Below are 15,761 nucleotides of genomic sequence, written 5' to 3'. Positions count from 1 at the left end.
TGATATATACAGTCTGATGTGATATATACAGTATAGATATATACAGTCTGATGTGATATATACAGTATAGATATATACAGTCTGATGTGATATATACAGTATAGATATATACAGTCTGATGTGATATATACAGTCTGATGTGATATATACAGTATAGATATATACAGTCTGATGTGATATATACAGTCTGATGTGATATATACAGTATAGATATATACAGTCTGATGTGATATATACAGTATAGATATATACAGTCTGATGTGATATATACAGTCTGATGTGATATATACAGTCTGATGTGATATATACAGTCTGATGTGATATATACAGTATAGATATATACAGCCTGATGTGATATATACAGTATAGATATATACAGCCTGATGTGATATATACAGTATAGATATATACAGTCTGATGTGATATATACAGTATAGATATATACAGCCTGATGTGATATATACAGTATAGATATATACAGCCTGATGTGATATATACAGTCTGATGTGATATATACAGAATAGATATATACAGTCTGATGTGATATATACAGTATAGATATATACAGTCTGATATTATATATACAGCCTGATGTGATATATACAGTATTGATATATACAGCCTGATGTGATATATACAGTATTGATATATACAGCCTGATGTGATATATACAGTATAGATATATACAGCCTGATGTGATATATACAGCCTGATGTGATATATACAGTATAGATATATACAGTCTGATATTATATATACAGTCTGATGTGATATATACAGTCTGATGTGATATATACAGTATTGATATATACAGCCTGATGTGATATATACAGCCTGATGTGATATATACAGTATAGATATATACAGTCTGATATTATATATACAGTCTGATATTATATATACAGTCTGATGTGATATATACAGCCTGATGTGATATATACAGTATTGATATATACAGCCTGATGTGATATATACAGCCTGATGTGATATATACAGTATTGATATATACAGTCTGATATTATATATACAGTCTGATGTGACACAATATTTGCTGATAAGACATATACAGTCTGAGGGTCCGTACTCAGCCTCCTTCTGTTCTCCATGTTCACCCATGACTGCGTGGTTACGCACGCCTCCAACTCAATCATCAAGTTTACAGACAACACAACCACAGTAGGCCTGGTTACCAACAATGATGAGACAGCCTACAGGGAGGAGGTGAGGGTCCTGGCAGAGTGGTGCCAGGAAAATAACCTACCCCTCAACGTCAAAACAAAACAAAGGAGCTGATCGTGGACTTCAGGAAACAGCGGAGGGAGCACCCCCCTGTCTACATCGACAGGTCCAATGTGGAGAAGGTGAAAAGCTTCAAGTTCCTCGGCGTACACATCACTGGCCATCTGAAATGGTCCACCCACACAGACAGTGTGGTGAAGAAGGTGCAACAGCACACTGCCTGCCCTCCAGGACACCTACACCACCCGATGTCATAGGAAGGCCAAAAAGATCAAGGACATCAACCACCTGAGCCATGTCCTGTTCACCTGAGCCATGTCCTGTTCAAATATGTGTATGTGACCAATACAATTAGATTTTATTTGATATGATATATTTGATCTGAAATGGTCCACCCACACAGACAGTGTGGTGAAGAAGGTGCAACAGCACACTGCCTGCATATTTCATATGTATATACTGTATTCTATTCTAATGTATTTTAGTCAGTGCCATTCTGACATCGCTCAGCCTAATATTTATATATTTCTTAATTCAAATGATGTTCCTTTTAGATTAGGGTGTATTGTTGTGAATTGTTAGATATTACTACACTGTTGGAGCTAGGAACACAAGGATTTAGCTACACCTGCAATAACATCTGCTAAATATGTGTATGTGACCAATACAATTAGATTTTATTTGATATGATATATAATGGTGTTTGGTGTTTCTGCCGTCATTTCTTGCATAATTAATTTTTACTGACGCTAAAAGATCACACCATTCTGAACAAACAAATTATCCGCCGGCATTTATAAAATTGTACCAAAAATTCCTATTTGCATTTTTCTTTTTCCAATAAATGTTGTTGTCACGACTTCCACCGGAGTCGGCTCCTCCCCTTGTTCGTTCGGCGGTCGACGTCACCTGGCTTCTAGCCATCACCGCTCCATGTATCCATTTGTTTTGTCTTGTTCCCTGCACACCTGGTTTTCATTCTCCAATCAATCTACATGTATTTATTCCTCTGTTCTCCATCATGTCTTTGTGTGAGATTGTTTGTGTTACGTGTTTGTTGTTGACGCGCAAGATTGGTTTGTTTTTTCCGTGGTATTTCACGAAGATGTTTATTGTTAAACATAATTCTTGTGACTGTTTTGTGCGTTTTGCCTCAATAAAGTGTGCGCCTGTTCACAAATCTCTGCTCTCCTGCACCTGACTTCACTACCAGTATGCACACATCTGACAAGCAGGGAACACAACACATCTGACAAGCAGGGAACACAACACATCTGACAAGCAGGGAACACAACACATCTGACAAGCAGGGAACACAACACATCTGACAAGCAGGGAACACAACACATCTGACAAGAAGGGAACACAACACATCTGACAAGAAGGGAACACAACACATCGTATCAGAGCAGGGAACACAACACATCATATCAGAGCAGGGAACACAACACATCTGACAAGAAGGGAACACAACACATCATATCAGAGCAGGGAACACAACACATCATATCAGAGCAGGGAACACAACACATCATATCAGAGCAGGGAACACAACACATCTGACAAGCAGGGAACACAACACATCTGACAAGCAGGGAACACAACACATCTGACAAGAAGGGAACACAACACATCTGACAAGAAGGGAACACAACACATCGTATCAGAGCAGGGAACACAACACATCATATCAGAGCAGGGAACACAACACATCATATCAGAGCAGGGAACACAACACATATCAGAGCAGGGAACACCACACATCATATCAGAGCAGGGAACACCATCATATCAGAGCAGGGAACACAACACATCATATCAGAGCAGGGAACACAACACATTATATCAGAGCAGGGAACACCACACATCATATCAGAGCAGGGAACACCACACATGATATCAGAGCAGGGAACACCATCATATCAGAGCAGGGAACACAACACATCATATCAGAGCAGGGAACACAACACATCTGACAAGCAGGGAACACAACACATCTGACAAGCAGGGAACACAACACATCATATCAGAGCAGGGAACACCATCATATCAGAGCAGGGAACACCACACATCATATCAGAGCAGGGAACACAACACATCATATCAGAGCAGGGAACACCACACATCATATCAGAGCAGGGAACACAACACATCATATCAGAGCAGGGAACACAACACATCATATCAGAGCAGGGAACACAACACATCATATCAGAGCAGGGAACACCACACATCATATCAGAGCAGGGAACACAACACATCATATCAGAGCAGGGAACACAACACATCATATCAGAGCAGGGAACACAACACATCATATCAGAGCAGGGAACACAACACATCGTATCAGAGCAGGGAACACCACACATCATATCAGAGCAGGGAACACCATCATATCAGAGCAGGGAACACCATCATATCAGAGCAGGGAACACAACACATCATATCAGAGCAGGGAACACCACACATCATATCAGAGCAGGGAACACCATCATATCAGAGCAGGGAACACCACACATCATATCAGAGCAGGGAACACCATCATATCAGAGCAGGGAACACCACACATCATATCAGAGCAGGGAACACAACACATCATATCAGAGCAGGGAACACCATCATATCAGAGCAGGGAACACACAAAAAGAGGAGAAACTAACATTTACAGTGCTTGGAAACACTAGAAGGGATCTAATTTTGCACTCGAAAGGACTCGAAGCACCATAATAGTGTTGTCAACCTTTTCCTGGTTTAGTGTTCCCAGTCCCTGGCAAGGTGTTGCACAACTCTTGATTAAGTGGTGTTACAACACACCATGTCATATCTCATATCTCTTGACAGGGTAGCCTAGTGGTTAGAGCGTTGGACTAGTAACCGAAAGGTTGCAAGTTCAAATCCCCGAGCTGACAAGGTACAAATCTGTCGTTGTGCCCCTGAACAGGCAGTTAACCCACTGTTCCTAGGCCGTCATTTAAAATAAGAATTTGGTCTTAACTGACTTGCCTGGTATGACATTTTACACCCATGTGTTTCAAAACTCCACTAAAGTTTCCTTGAAAATTGGACAGTGCAGTTAGATTAACAAGAATTTAAGCTTTCTGCCCATATCAGGTATATCTATGTCCTGGGAAATGTTCTTGTTACTTACAGCATCCTAATCACATTTTGATTTGATTTGCTCTATAACATTAGCTCAACAGTCCCGTGTGGGGGGGGGGTGACATCGATCCTGTAGAGGTTCACGTAGGCGGCAGCTCAGTTTCCACTCGTTTAAGTGTTACAAAACACTTCATTTTAACAGTGTAGTTACCTAAGTGAAGGACTTCGGCAGTATAAACAGTCATGCAAGTCACTGGGGATTTCAACACTATTCTACAGATCCACACACACACACACACACACACACTCCCACACCTTCTCATAAAGCTGTCCCAAACACTCCCACGCGTTCTCATACCGTTGTCCCAAACACTCCCACGCCCTCTCACACAGCTGTCCCAAACACTCCCACACCTTCTCATACAGCTGTCCCAAACACTCCCACACCTTCTCATACAGCTGTCCCAGCTGTGTGTGTGTGTGTGTGTGTGTGTGTGTGTGTGTGTGTGTGTGTGTGTGTGTGTGTGTGTGTGTGTGTGTGTGCCTGTGTGTGTGCCTGTGTGTGTGCCTGTGTGTGTGTGTGTGCATTAAGGAGAGCATTAAGGAGAGCATCACGGAGAGCATTACGGAGAGCATTAAGGAGAGCATTAAGGAGAGCATTAAGGAGAGCATCACGGAGAGCATTAAGGAGAGCCTTAAGGAGAGCATCAAGGAAAGCATTGAGGAGAGCATTAAGGAGAGCATTAAGGAGAGCATTAAGGAGAACATTTGGTGATCAAATCTCTTTCTGAGTGGAGGCTACACGGACAGTATCAGCCCTGCAAATTACTTATTGCTACTCCTGTTGTATTCAGCATTTCACAGGTCTACCTACACCTGTTGTATTCAGCATTTCACAGGTCTACTACACCTGTTGTATTCGGCTCTTGTGACAAAATACATTTGATTTGATTTAAATTTGACCAATAAACGAAGGCCATTGTAATGCAACAGACCCGTCCCTCTCGATGCCAAATCCAAATGATTGGAGAGATTACAACTGGTACGGAACCATTGGTTTGGCAATTGCTTCTAAATGAAAAATGGAGGGGGGGGGTGTATCCCTGAAAGATTTCCCTGGGATGTCTCGCTGGCCTATAATGGAATGAAATGGGAGCAGTGGAGCGAGGAACATTCTAGATTCTCTGAAGAAGCCAGGTCTATTTTCAACCCTTTTAGATTGAGACAGAATGGATAACGGTTTCGTTTCTTTCCCCTTTTCCAAACCGGTTCTGATGAACACTGCACCAGAGACCAGAGAACACATTGAGACAGAATGGATAACGGTATCATTTCCAAACCGGTTCTGATCAACACTGCACCAGAGAACAGAGAAAAAAAAATCCCCTTTTAATGCATCCGTTTCAAAAATGGATTTACGTGGAAGTGTCCAAAATGGCATTCTATTTCCTTTTACTCCTTTTGACCAGAGCCCTTTAGCCCATTATAGGGAATAGGGTGTCATTTAGGACACATCCTGTATTGATCATGCTCTGGTGAAGTCTGCATTGGAGTGTGTCTGTGATTTTTGGAAATTGCCAGGAGTAAGAGGTTGGAGTTGGAGCCGGGCCATTTCCATGAAAAGATCACTGCATTCCCACTACCCATAACAAATATTTCCTTCGAAGAAATGGACATCTGAAAGCTGCCAATAAATGCTAATTCATAGCATTGGATATGGTGTGGCAGATGGCAGACAAATACACAACATGACCAAAAGTATGTGGACACCTGCTCCTTCAACATCTCCTTCCAAAAAATCATGGGCATTAATATGGAGTTGGTCCCCCCCCCAGGGAAGGCTTTCCACTAGATATGGGAACATTGCTGCTATAACAGCCTCCACTCTCCAGGGAAGGCTTTGGCCTAGATGTGGGAACATTGCTGCTATAACAGCCTCCACTCTTCTAGGAAGGCTTTGGCCTAGATGTGGGAACATTGCTGCTATAACAGCCTCCACTCTCCAGGGAAGGCTTTCCACTAGATGTGGGAACATTGCTGCTATAACAGCCTCCACTCTCCAGGGAAGGCTTTCCACTAGATGTGGGAACATTGCTGCTATAACAGCCTCCACTCCCCAGGAAGGCTTTCCACTAGATGTGGGAACATTGCTGCTATAACAGCCTCCGCTCTCCAGGGAAGGCTTTCCACTAGATGTGGGAACATTGCTGCTATACCAGCCTCCACTCTCCAGGGAAAGCTTTCCACTAGATGTGGGAACATTGCTGCTATAACAGCCTCCGCTCTCCAGGGAAGGCTTTCCACTAGATGTGGGAACATTGCTGCTATAACAGCCTCCACACTCCAGGGAAGGCTTTCCACTAGATGTGGGAACATTGCTGCTATAACAGCCTCCACACTCCAGGGAAGGCTTTCCACTAGATGTGGGAACATTGCTGCTATAACAGCCTCCACACTCCAGGGAAGGCTTTCCACTAGATGTGGGAACATTGCTGCTATAACAGCCTCCACTCTCCAGGGAAGGCTTTCCACTAGATGTGGGAACATTGCTGCTATAACAGCCTCCACACTCCAGGGAAGGCTTTCCACTAGATGTGGGAACATTGCTTCTATAACAGCCACCACTCTCCAGGGAAGGCTTTCCACTAGATGTGGGAACATTGCTGCGGGGACGTGTTTCCATTCAGTCACAAGAGCATTAGTGAGGTCGGGCACTGCTCTCTGCAGGCCAGTCAAGTTCTTCCACACCGATCTCTACAAACCATTTCTGTATGCACCCGCTTTGTACATGGGGGCATTGTCATTCTGAAACAGGGAAGGGCCTTCCCCAAACTGTTGCCACAAAGTTGGAAGCACAGGATCTTCTAGAATGTCATTGTATGCTGTAGCGTTAAGATTTCCCTTCACTGGAACTAAGGGGCCTAGCCCGAAACATGAAAAACAGCCCCAGATCATTATTCCTCATCCACCAAACTTTACAGTTGGCACTATGCATTGGGGAATGTAGCATTCTCTTGGCATTCACCAAAACCAGATTCCTCTGTCCGACTGACAGATGGTGAAGCGTGACTCATCACTCCAGAGAACGTGTTTCCACTGCTCCAGAGTCCAATGGTAGTGAGCTTTACACCACACCAGCTGACTCTTGGCATTGCGCATGAGGGTTGTGGTCCTTCTGTAGCTCAGTTGGTAGAGCATGGCGCTTGTAACGCCAGGTTAGTGGGTTCGATTCCCGGGACCACCCAAACGTAGAATGTAGAATGTATGCACACATGACTGTAAGTCGCTTTGGATAAAAGCGTCTGCTAAATGGCATATATATTATATATATTAGGATCTTAGGCTTGTGTGAGGCTGCTTGGCCATGGAAACCCATTTCATGAAGCTCCCGACAAATAATTATTGTACTGACGTTGCTTCCAGAGGCTGTTTGAAACTCGGTTGCAACCCGAGGATGGAAAAATGTTTACCCACTACTACGCTTCAGCCCTCGGCAGTCCCGTTTTGTGAGCTTGTGTGGCCTACCACTTTTGCTGCCGAGCCGTTGTTGCTCCTAGACGTCACTGAGCTCTTTAGTAAGACCATTCTGCTGACAATCTTTGTCTATGGAGAATGTATGGCTTGTGTGCTGAATTTTATACACCGGTTAGCAATGGGTGGTGGCTGAAATAGCCCAATACACTCATTTGAAGAGGTGTCTACATACACTGTAACACTTCCCTTCCCTAGCCTTAAAACAGATAGACTGAAATGTTCCGTACTGGAGGAAAAAGTAACTCTTAAGATACATCTGTGAATTCTCTGAATGTTTTCACAGGAGATCAAAGAGGCCCACAGCTTATGACTTACTGCCACTAGTACTGTGCATCTTCAGATGTTAATTTGTTCACCCTGTTGGAGGAGAACAGGAACAAAAAACAAAGGTTGTGTATTTCAGGGGTTCAAATTTATTCTGAAGTTGGTCATTTCCATTTTGAAATGTAAAACTTGATTGTCACTTAGGGAAAATGTGTCAAACCCTACATAAATATCCATTAATTATAATCAACATAATAATTCACATTTCCTGTTGCTGCAGGATTAATTTCCTAATGTGTCAAACTGATTAAATTAATATCCTACATCTGTGCTGTACATATGGCGACAGGATGAGAATACAGCAGACGCCCAGGTTCAGAGCAACATTCTGTTGTGTGTGGACCAGTGGCCATATTGGATGTACCATCTGGAAATTTAACATAATCTTACCGAATTCTAGAATCCTCTCTCAGTGTTCTACAGTACATGAATATTCCTTTGAGACAGAACCCCATTGGGTGGCCGGTGGAAAAACCATTCTGGAGAAGAATCCCATTCTTCTTTTCATTCTAATTCTGTACATCTGATGCCAGCCAAACATTGGCAAATGCCTTATAGTATGTTTTCAAGTCTGTCTCTGGCCATCACTAGTTTCCTGCTTGGAATAACACATGGTACCCTATTCCCTACAGATGTAGTATCTTAATTTGAGCTAGTTTGCTACAGACAGAAAAAAATGATCCTGCAGCAACAGGACATGTGAATTATATTGATTATAATTCATGCAACTTTTTTACAGGGGTTGATACATTTTTTATTAGGGCAAATCAAGTCTGAAATTTCAAAGTGGAAATTACAAATGTTTATGAAGGTCCTACAGCTCTGTAACTAGTGCACTACTTTTGACCATGGCTCTGGATAGGGTGCCATTTGAGACACAGGGATGAAGCTAATGGTAAAATGTCTCATCATCATTACGGGAGATGAAAGTAGATCCACTTTAGTGCCCTTCTTCCTCCTAAGATAGACACTCATCACGGTGAAAACCATGGCCATCGTGCTCTGATGAGGACCCTTCAACGGAGCAATTCAGTCTCTACTTACAGGCCCTTCCCAACAATGCAGAGAATATATATATATATTTAGAATAATACAAAATGATAACACAAGCAATAAATACACAATGAGTAACAATAACTTGGCTATATACAAAGGGTATCAGTACCGAGTCCATGTGCAGGGGTATGAGGTAATTGAGGTCGATATGTACATTAGGTAGGGATAAAGTGACTAGGCAACAGGATAGATAATAAACAGCAGCAGAGTATGTGTTCAAAAAAGGTCAATGCAGATAGTTAAATAGTTAACTAATATCTACCAGGACTGACTATTTAGCAGTCTTATGGTTTGGGGGCTAGAAGCTGTTCAGGATCCTTTTGCTTCCAAACTTGGTGCATCGGTACAGCTTGCAGTGTGGTAGCAGAGAGAACAGTCTATGACTTGGGTGGCCGGAGTCTTTGACAATTTTTGGATGGCAGGGAGCTTGGCCCTCGGGATGAACTGGGCAATCAACACTAACCTCTGTAGTGCCTTGCGGTCGGATGCCAATTAGTTCCCATACCAGGGGGTGATGCAGCCAGTTAAGATGCTCTCAATGGTGCGGCTGTACAACGTTTGAGGATCCAAGGTGCCCATGACAAATATTTTCTGCCTCCTGAAGGGGAAGAGGTGCTGTTATGCCCTCTTCACACCTGAGTTGGTGTATGTAAACAATGATATTTCCTTAGTGATATGGATACCGAGGAACTTGAAGCTCTCGACCTGCTCCACTACAGCCCCATCGGTGTGGATGGGGGTGTGCTCGGCCTTCCATTTGCTTGTAGTCCATGATCAGATCCTTTGTCTTGCTGACGTTGAAGAAGAGGTTTTTGTAATAGAGATCGCGTCATCTGTGGATCTGTTGGAGTGGGTCCAAGGTGTCTGAGATGATAATGTTGACGTGAGTGTTGTCCCGCCGTTCATGGCTACAGAATTTAATGGCTACAGATAATTGTGCTATGACGCGATAGTCATTAAGACAGGTTACCTTGGCGTTCTTAAGCACATGGACTATGGTGGTCAGCTTGAAACATGTAGGTATTACAGACTGGGCCAGGGAGAGGTTGAAAGTGTCAGTGAAGACACTTTCCAGCTGGTCAGCGTGTGCTCTGAGTATGCGTCCTGGTAATTCATCTGGCCCTGCGGCCTTGTGAATGTTGACCTGTTTAAACGTCTTACTTATATCGGCTATGGAGAGAGTGCTCACACAGATGTCCGGAAAAGCTGGTGCTCTCATGCATGGTTCAGTGTTGCTTGCTTCGAAGCAGGTATATTCAGATGAAGTATATACACCTTAGCCAAATACATTTAAACAAGAAAATTCACAATTCATGACATTTAATGCTAGTAAAAATGGCATGTCTTAGGTCAGATAGTATCACCACTTTATTTTAAGAATGTGAAATGTCAGAATAATATTACAGAGAATGATTTATTTCAGCTTTTATTTTTTTCATCATATTCCCAGTGGGACAGACGTTTACATAATATAATATAATATATGCCATTTAGCAGATGCTTTTATCCAAAGCGACTTACAGTCATGTGTGCATACATTCTACGTATGGGTGATCCCGGGAATCGAACCCACTACCCTGGCGTTACAAGCGCCTTGCTCTACCAACTGAGCTACAGAAGGACCACCACACAATGGTGGTCCTTTTGTACAATGGTGGTCCTTATGTACCGTACAATGGTGGTCCTTATGTACCACACAATAGTCCGGTACATAAACTCAATTAGTATTTGGTAGCATTGCCTTTGAATTGTTTAACTTGGGTCAAACGTTTTGGGTAGCCTTCCACAAGCTTCCCACAATAAGTTGGGTGAGTTATGGCCCACTCCTCCTGACAGAGCTGGTGTAACTGAATCAGGTTTGTAGGCTTCCTTGCCCACACACGCTAATTCAGTTCTGCCCACACATTTTCTATAAGATTGGGGTCAGGGCTTTGTCATGGCCACTCCAATACCTTGACTTTGTTGTCCTTAAGCCATTTTTCCACAACTTTGGAAGTATGCTTGGGGTCATTGTCCATTTGGAAAACCCATTTGCGACCAAGCTTTAACTTCCTGACTGATGTCTTAAGATGTTGCTTCAATATATCAACATAATTTTCCTCCTAATGATGCCATCAATTTTTTTTAGTGCACCAGTCCCTCCTGCAGCAAAGCACCCCCACAACATGATGCTGCCACCACCGTGCTTCAAAGTTGGGGTGGTGTTCTTTGGCTTGATGTCCACTAGATGTCAACAGTCTTTAGGGCCTTGTTTCAGGCTTCTACTGTGAAGAGGGAGGGAATGAGAGCTGTTTCAAATCAGGTGTCTGGCAGAAGGCCATGAGCTTGTTACACGCGTGGCCGTGATAGCGACCTGCATTCCATTGCATTTCTAAAGACAAAGGAATAGTCCGGTTGGAATATTATTGAAGATTTATGTTAAAAACTTCCTAAAGATTGATTCAATACATTGTTTGACATGTTTTTACACACTGTAACAAAAAAAATTGACTTTTCGTCTGCAGTAAGTGCCTGCGCCTCATGAATTTGGAGTTGTGAACTAAAAGCGCGAACAAAAAGGAGGTATTTGGACATAAATTATGGACTTTATCGAAAAGAAAAAAAACATTTATTGTGGAACTGGGATTCCTGGGAGTGCATTCTGATGAAGATCAAAGGTAAGTGAATATTTAGAATGCTATTTAGATGTCCTAATCGACTTGCCAGAAATATAGTTTGTTAACAAGAAAGTTGTGGAATGGTTGAAAAACAAGTTTTAATGACTCCAACCTAAGTGTATGTAAACTTACAACTTCAACTATAGGCTTGCGTCACTGGACAGCTCACGGCTGAGTTTCCCTTTATAATCCATGATAGTTTGCAAACCAGAGCAATCTGGGGAGAAGGACCTTGATCAGGGAGGTGACCAAGAACTCGATGGTCACGCTGATAGAGCTCTAGAGTTCCTCTGTGGAGACAGGAGAACATTCCAGAAGGACGACCATCTCTGTAGCACTCCACCAATCAGGTCTTTATAGTAGAGTGGCCAGGCAGAAGCCAATAAAAAGGTAAATGGCAGCCCACTTGGAGTTTACCATAAGGCACCTAAAGACTCTCAGACCACGAAAACAATAGTATTCTCTGTCCTGATGAAACCAAGATTGAACTCTTTGGAGGCAGGGACTGGGAGACTAGTCAGGATCGAGGGAAAGATGAACGAAGCAAAGTACAGAAAGGTCTTTGATGAAAACCAGCTCCAGAGCACTCAGGACCTCAGACTGGGGCGAAGGTTCACCTTCCAACTGCACAACGACCCTAAGCACACAGCCAAGACAACGTAGGAGTGGCTTCAGGAAACGTCTCTGAATGTCCTTGAGTGGCCCAGACAGAGCCCGGACTTGAACCTGATCAAACATCTCTGGAGAGACATGAAAATAGCTGTGCAGCAACGCTCCTCATCCAACCTGACAGAGCTTGAGAGGATCTGCAGAGAAGAATGGGAGAAACTCCCCAAATACAGGTGTGCCAATCTTGTAGCATCATATCCAAGAAGACTTGAGGCTGCAATCGCTGCCAAAGATGTTTCAACATAGTACTGAGCAAAGGGTCTGAATAATTATGTAAATGTGATTTATTTTTATACATTTGCTAACATTTCTAAAAACGTGTTTTTGCTTTGTCATTATGGTCAAATTAATGTCCTGCATGTGTTTCATGTGTTTTACAGGACCGAGGATTCCCCAGTTGTCACGACTCCCACCGATGGTGGCTCCTCTTCCTGTTCGAGCGGCGCTCGGCGGTCGTCGTCACCGGTCTACTAGCTGCCACCGATCCCTTCTTTTGGTTTTGTCTCCTCTTCCTGTTCGGGCGGCGTGATTTACTTTGTTTTTCTCGGGACTGGTTGGGTCCTGGTTTTGAGCCGGTCTTATTATTGCGCCTGGTGTTTGGCGTGACCATTTTCCCTGTGCCGGAATAAAACACTTTACCCTCTGCTTCATGAGCCTGACTCCGCACCCACTACGCATAGAGTGCGTGATACCAGGCTGAGTGATGCAGACCATGAACAGACTGAGCCATATTGTTATATTGACATAAATTGAGATGTGGTTGACATTGTAAAACTAAATTATCCCAAAATGGGACCATATTTTGTTTTATTATTCAATGCCTGTTCTGTTACACAACCAATTACAATTATAATCTGAGAAAAACAATAGACTGAGCCAGTGTGAATCTTGAGCGACCTGGCTGCGCGCGCGCACACACACACACACACACACACACACACACACACACACACACACACACACACACACACACACACACACACACACACACACACACACACACACACACACACACAATATCAAGCAGATTTGAAAGGACCACAACTGAGACACATATTGGAATAGAATTGGATAGTGTTTTGTTCAGAGTATAGATAGGGATGTCCATAGAACATCTGTGTGCTGTTTGAATGGTGACTGTTTCGACCGGATGTCTGATCCTGGCTGAACCTGAAAAGACTGTGAATGGAAAAACACTCAAAATAGCACAAAGCACTTTTTCCTGTGTTTGCAGACCGTGATACCAGGAACGATAACAACTGCTAGCATGCTATCTGTTCCCGTAGATCTCCAGTCATTGTGCCTACGCTAGTTAGCATTTGTGCTAACACAAGAGAGCAACTTCCCTTCAAACTACATGCAGAGATAAAAAAAAATGGTATCCAGGAGTTCGTCTCACAAGTAGAAAGAAGGGCTTGATTGCCAAAATACTGCACTATCACTTTAAATGTCGACTGGGTAAAGAGTCGTGCAAAGACATATCATGAATTTTTTAGGAGATGCAGCGATCCATGTGTGAGATACAGTACAGTGTGTATACACACACAGCATAGGTAGACAGCAGAGTGGTGAATGGTTCAGGCTAAACGTGGAGTATTGCTGTAATATCATTGGTCAAGTGCCTGGTAGCTGTAATATCATTGGTCCACTACAAGGAAGAAGATGCTGGGAAGCAGCTTGTTATAACACTCTCTATTTTTATCTCTCTGACTGTCTCTCTATTGCTCTCTCTGACTCTCTCTCTCTCTCTCTCTGTCTCTCTCTCTCTCTGACTCTCTCTCTCTCTGACTCTCTCTCTCTCTCTCTCTCTCTCTCTGGCTCTCTCTCTCTCTGGCTCTCTCTGACTCTCTCTCTGACTCTCTCTCTCTCTGACTCTCTCTCTCTCTGACTCTCTCTCTCTCTGACTCTCTCTCTGACTCTCTCTCTCTCTCTGACTGTCTCTCTCTGACTCTCTCTCTCTCTCTCTGACTGTCTCTCTCTGACTCTCTCTCTCTCTGACTGTCTCTCTCTCTCTCTCTGACTGTCTCTCTCTCTCTCTCTGACTGTCTCTCTCTCTCTCTGACTGTCTCTCTCTCTCTCTCTCTGACTGTCTCTCTCTCTCTCTCTGACTGTCTCTCTCTCTCTCTCAGACAGAGAGAGAGAGAGACAGAGAGACAGAGACACAGAGACAGAGACAGAGACAGAGACAGAGACAGAGACAGAGAGAGAGAGAGAGACAGAGAGAGAGAGAGAGACAGAGAGAGAGAGAGAGAGAGAGAGAGAGAGAGAGAGAGAGAGAGACAGAGAGAGAGAGAGAGAGAGACAGAGAGAGAGAGAGAGAGAGAGAGAGAGAGAGAGAGAGAGAGAGAGAGAGAGAGAGAGAGAGAGAGAGAGAGAGAGAGAGAGAGAGAGAGAGAGAGAGAGACAGAGAGAGAGACAGAGAGAGAGAGAGAGAGACTACCTCCTCTACATACTGTCTATCATGATCACATTAACTACAGTATAGCTCTGGTCTTACCTCATCCTCTACTATTTATCATGATCACATTAACTACAGTATGGCTCTGGTCTTACCTCATCCTCTACTATTTATCATGATCACATTAACTACAGTATAGCTCTGGTCTGACCTCCTCCTCTACTATCCATCATGATCACATTAACTACAGTATAGCTCTGGTCTGACCTCCTCCTCTACTGTCTATCATGATCACATTAACTACAGTATAGCTCTGGTCTGACCTCCTCCTCTACTGTCTATCATGATCACATCAACTACAGTATAGCTCTGGTCTGACCTCCTCCTCTACATACTGTCTATCATGATCACATTAACTACAGTATAGCTCTGGTCTGACCTCCTCCTCTACTGTCTATCATGATCACATTAACTACAGTATAGCTCTGGTCTGACCTCCTCCTCTACTGTCTATCATGATCACATTAACTACAGTATAGCTCTGGTCTGACCTCCTCCTCTACTGTCTATCATGATCACATTAACTACAGTATAGCTCTGGTCTGACCTCCTCCTCTACTGTCTATCATGATCACATTAACTACAGTATAGCTCTGGTCTGACCTCCTCCTCTACATACTGTCTATCATGATCACATTAACTACAGTATAGCTCTGGTCTGACCTCCTCCTATACTGTCTATCATGATCACATTAACTACAGTATAGCTCTGGTCTGACCTCCTC

At 43.3% G+C, this 15,761-nt stretch overlaps 1 protein-coding gene across 1 annotated transcript in view; it reads right to left on the bottom strand.

Annotated features, from left to right (window-relative positions):
* syndig1l (synapse differentiation inducing 1-like) overlaps positions 1-15,761 on the bottom strand; it is a 99,276-nt gene that overhangs the window by 43,056 nt on the left and 40,459 nt on the right. The window lies entirely within an intron of this gene.

This window comes from Oncorhynchus gorbuscha, linkage group LG14 (genome assembly GCF_021184085.1).
Source record: "Oncorhynchus gorbuscha isolate QuinsamMale2020 ecotype Even-year linkage group LG14, OgorEven_v1.0, whole genome shotgun sequence".
Taxonomy (NCBI): domain Eukaryota; kingdom Metazoa; phylum Chordata; class Actinopteri; order Salmoniformes; family Salmonidae; genus Oncorhynchus; species Oncorhynchus gorbuscha.
The sequence above is the reverse complement of the archived record's forward strand: the minus strand, read 5'-3'. Positions and strand labels throughout refer to the sequence as shown.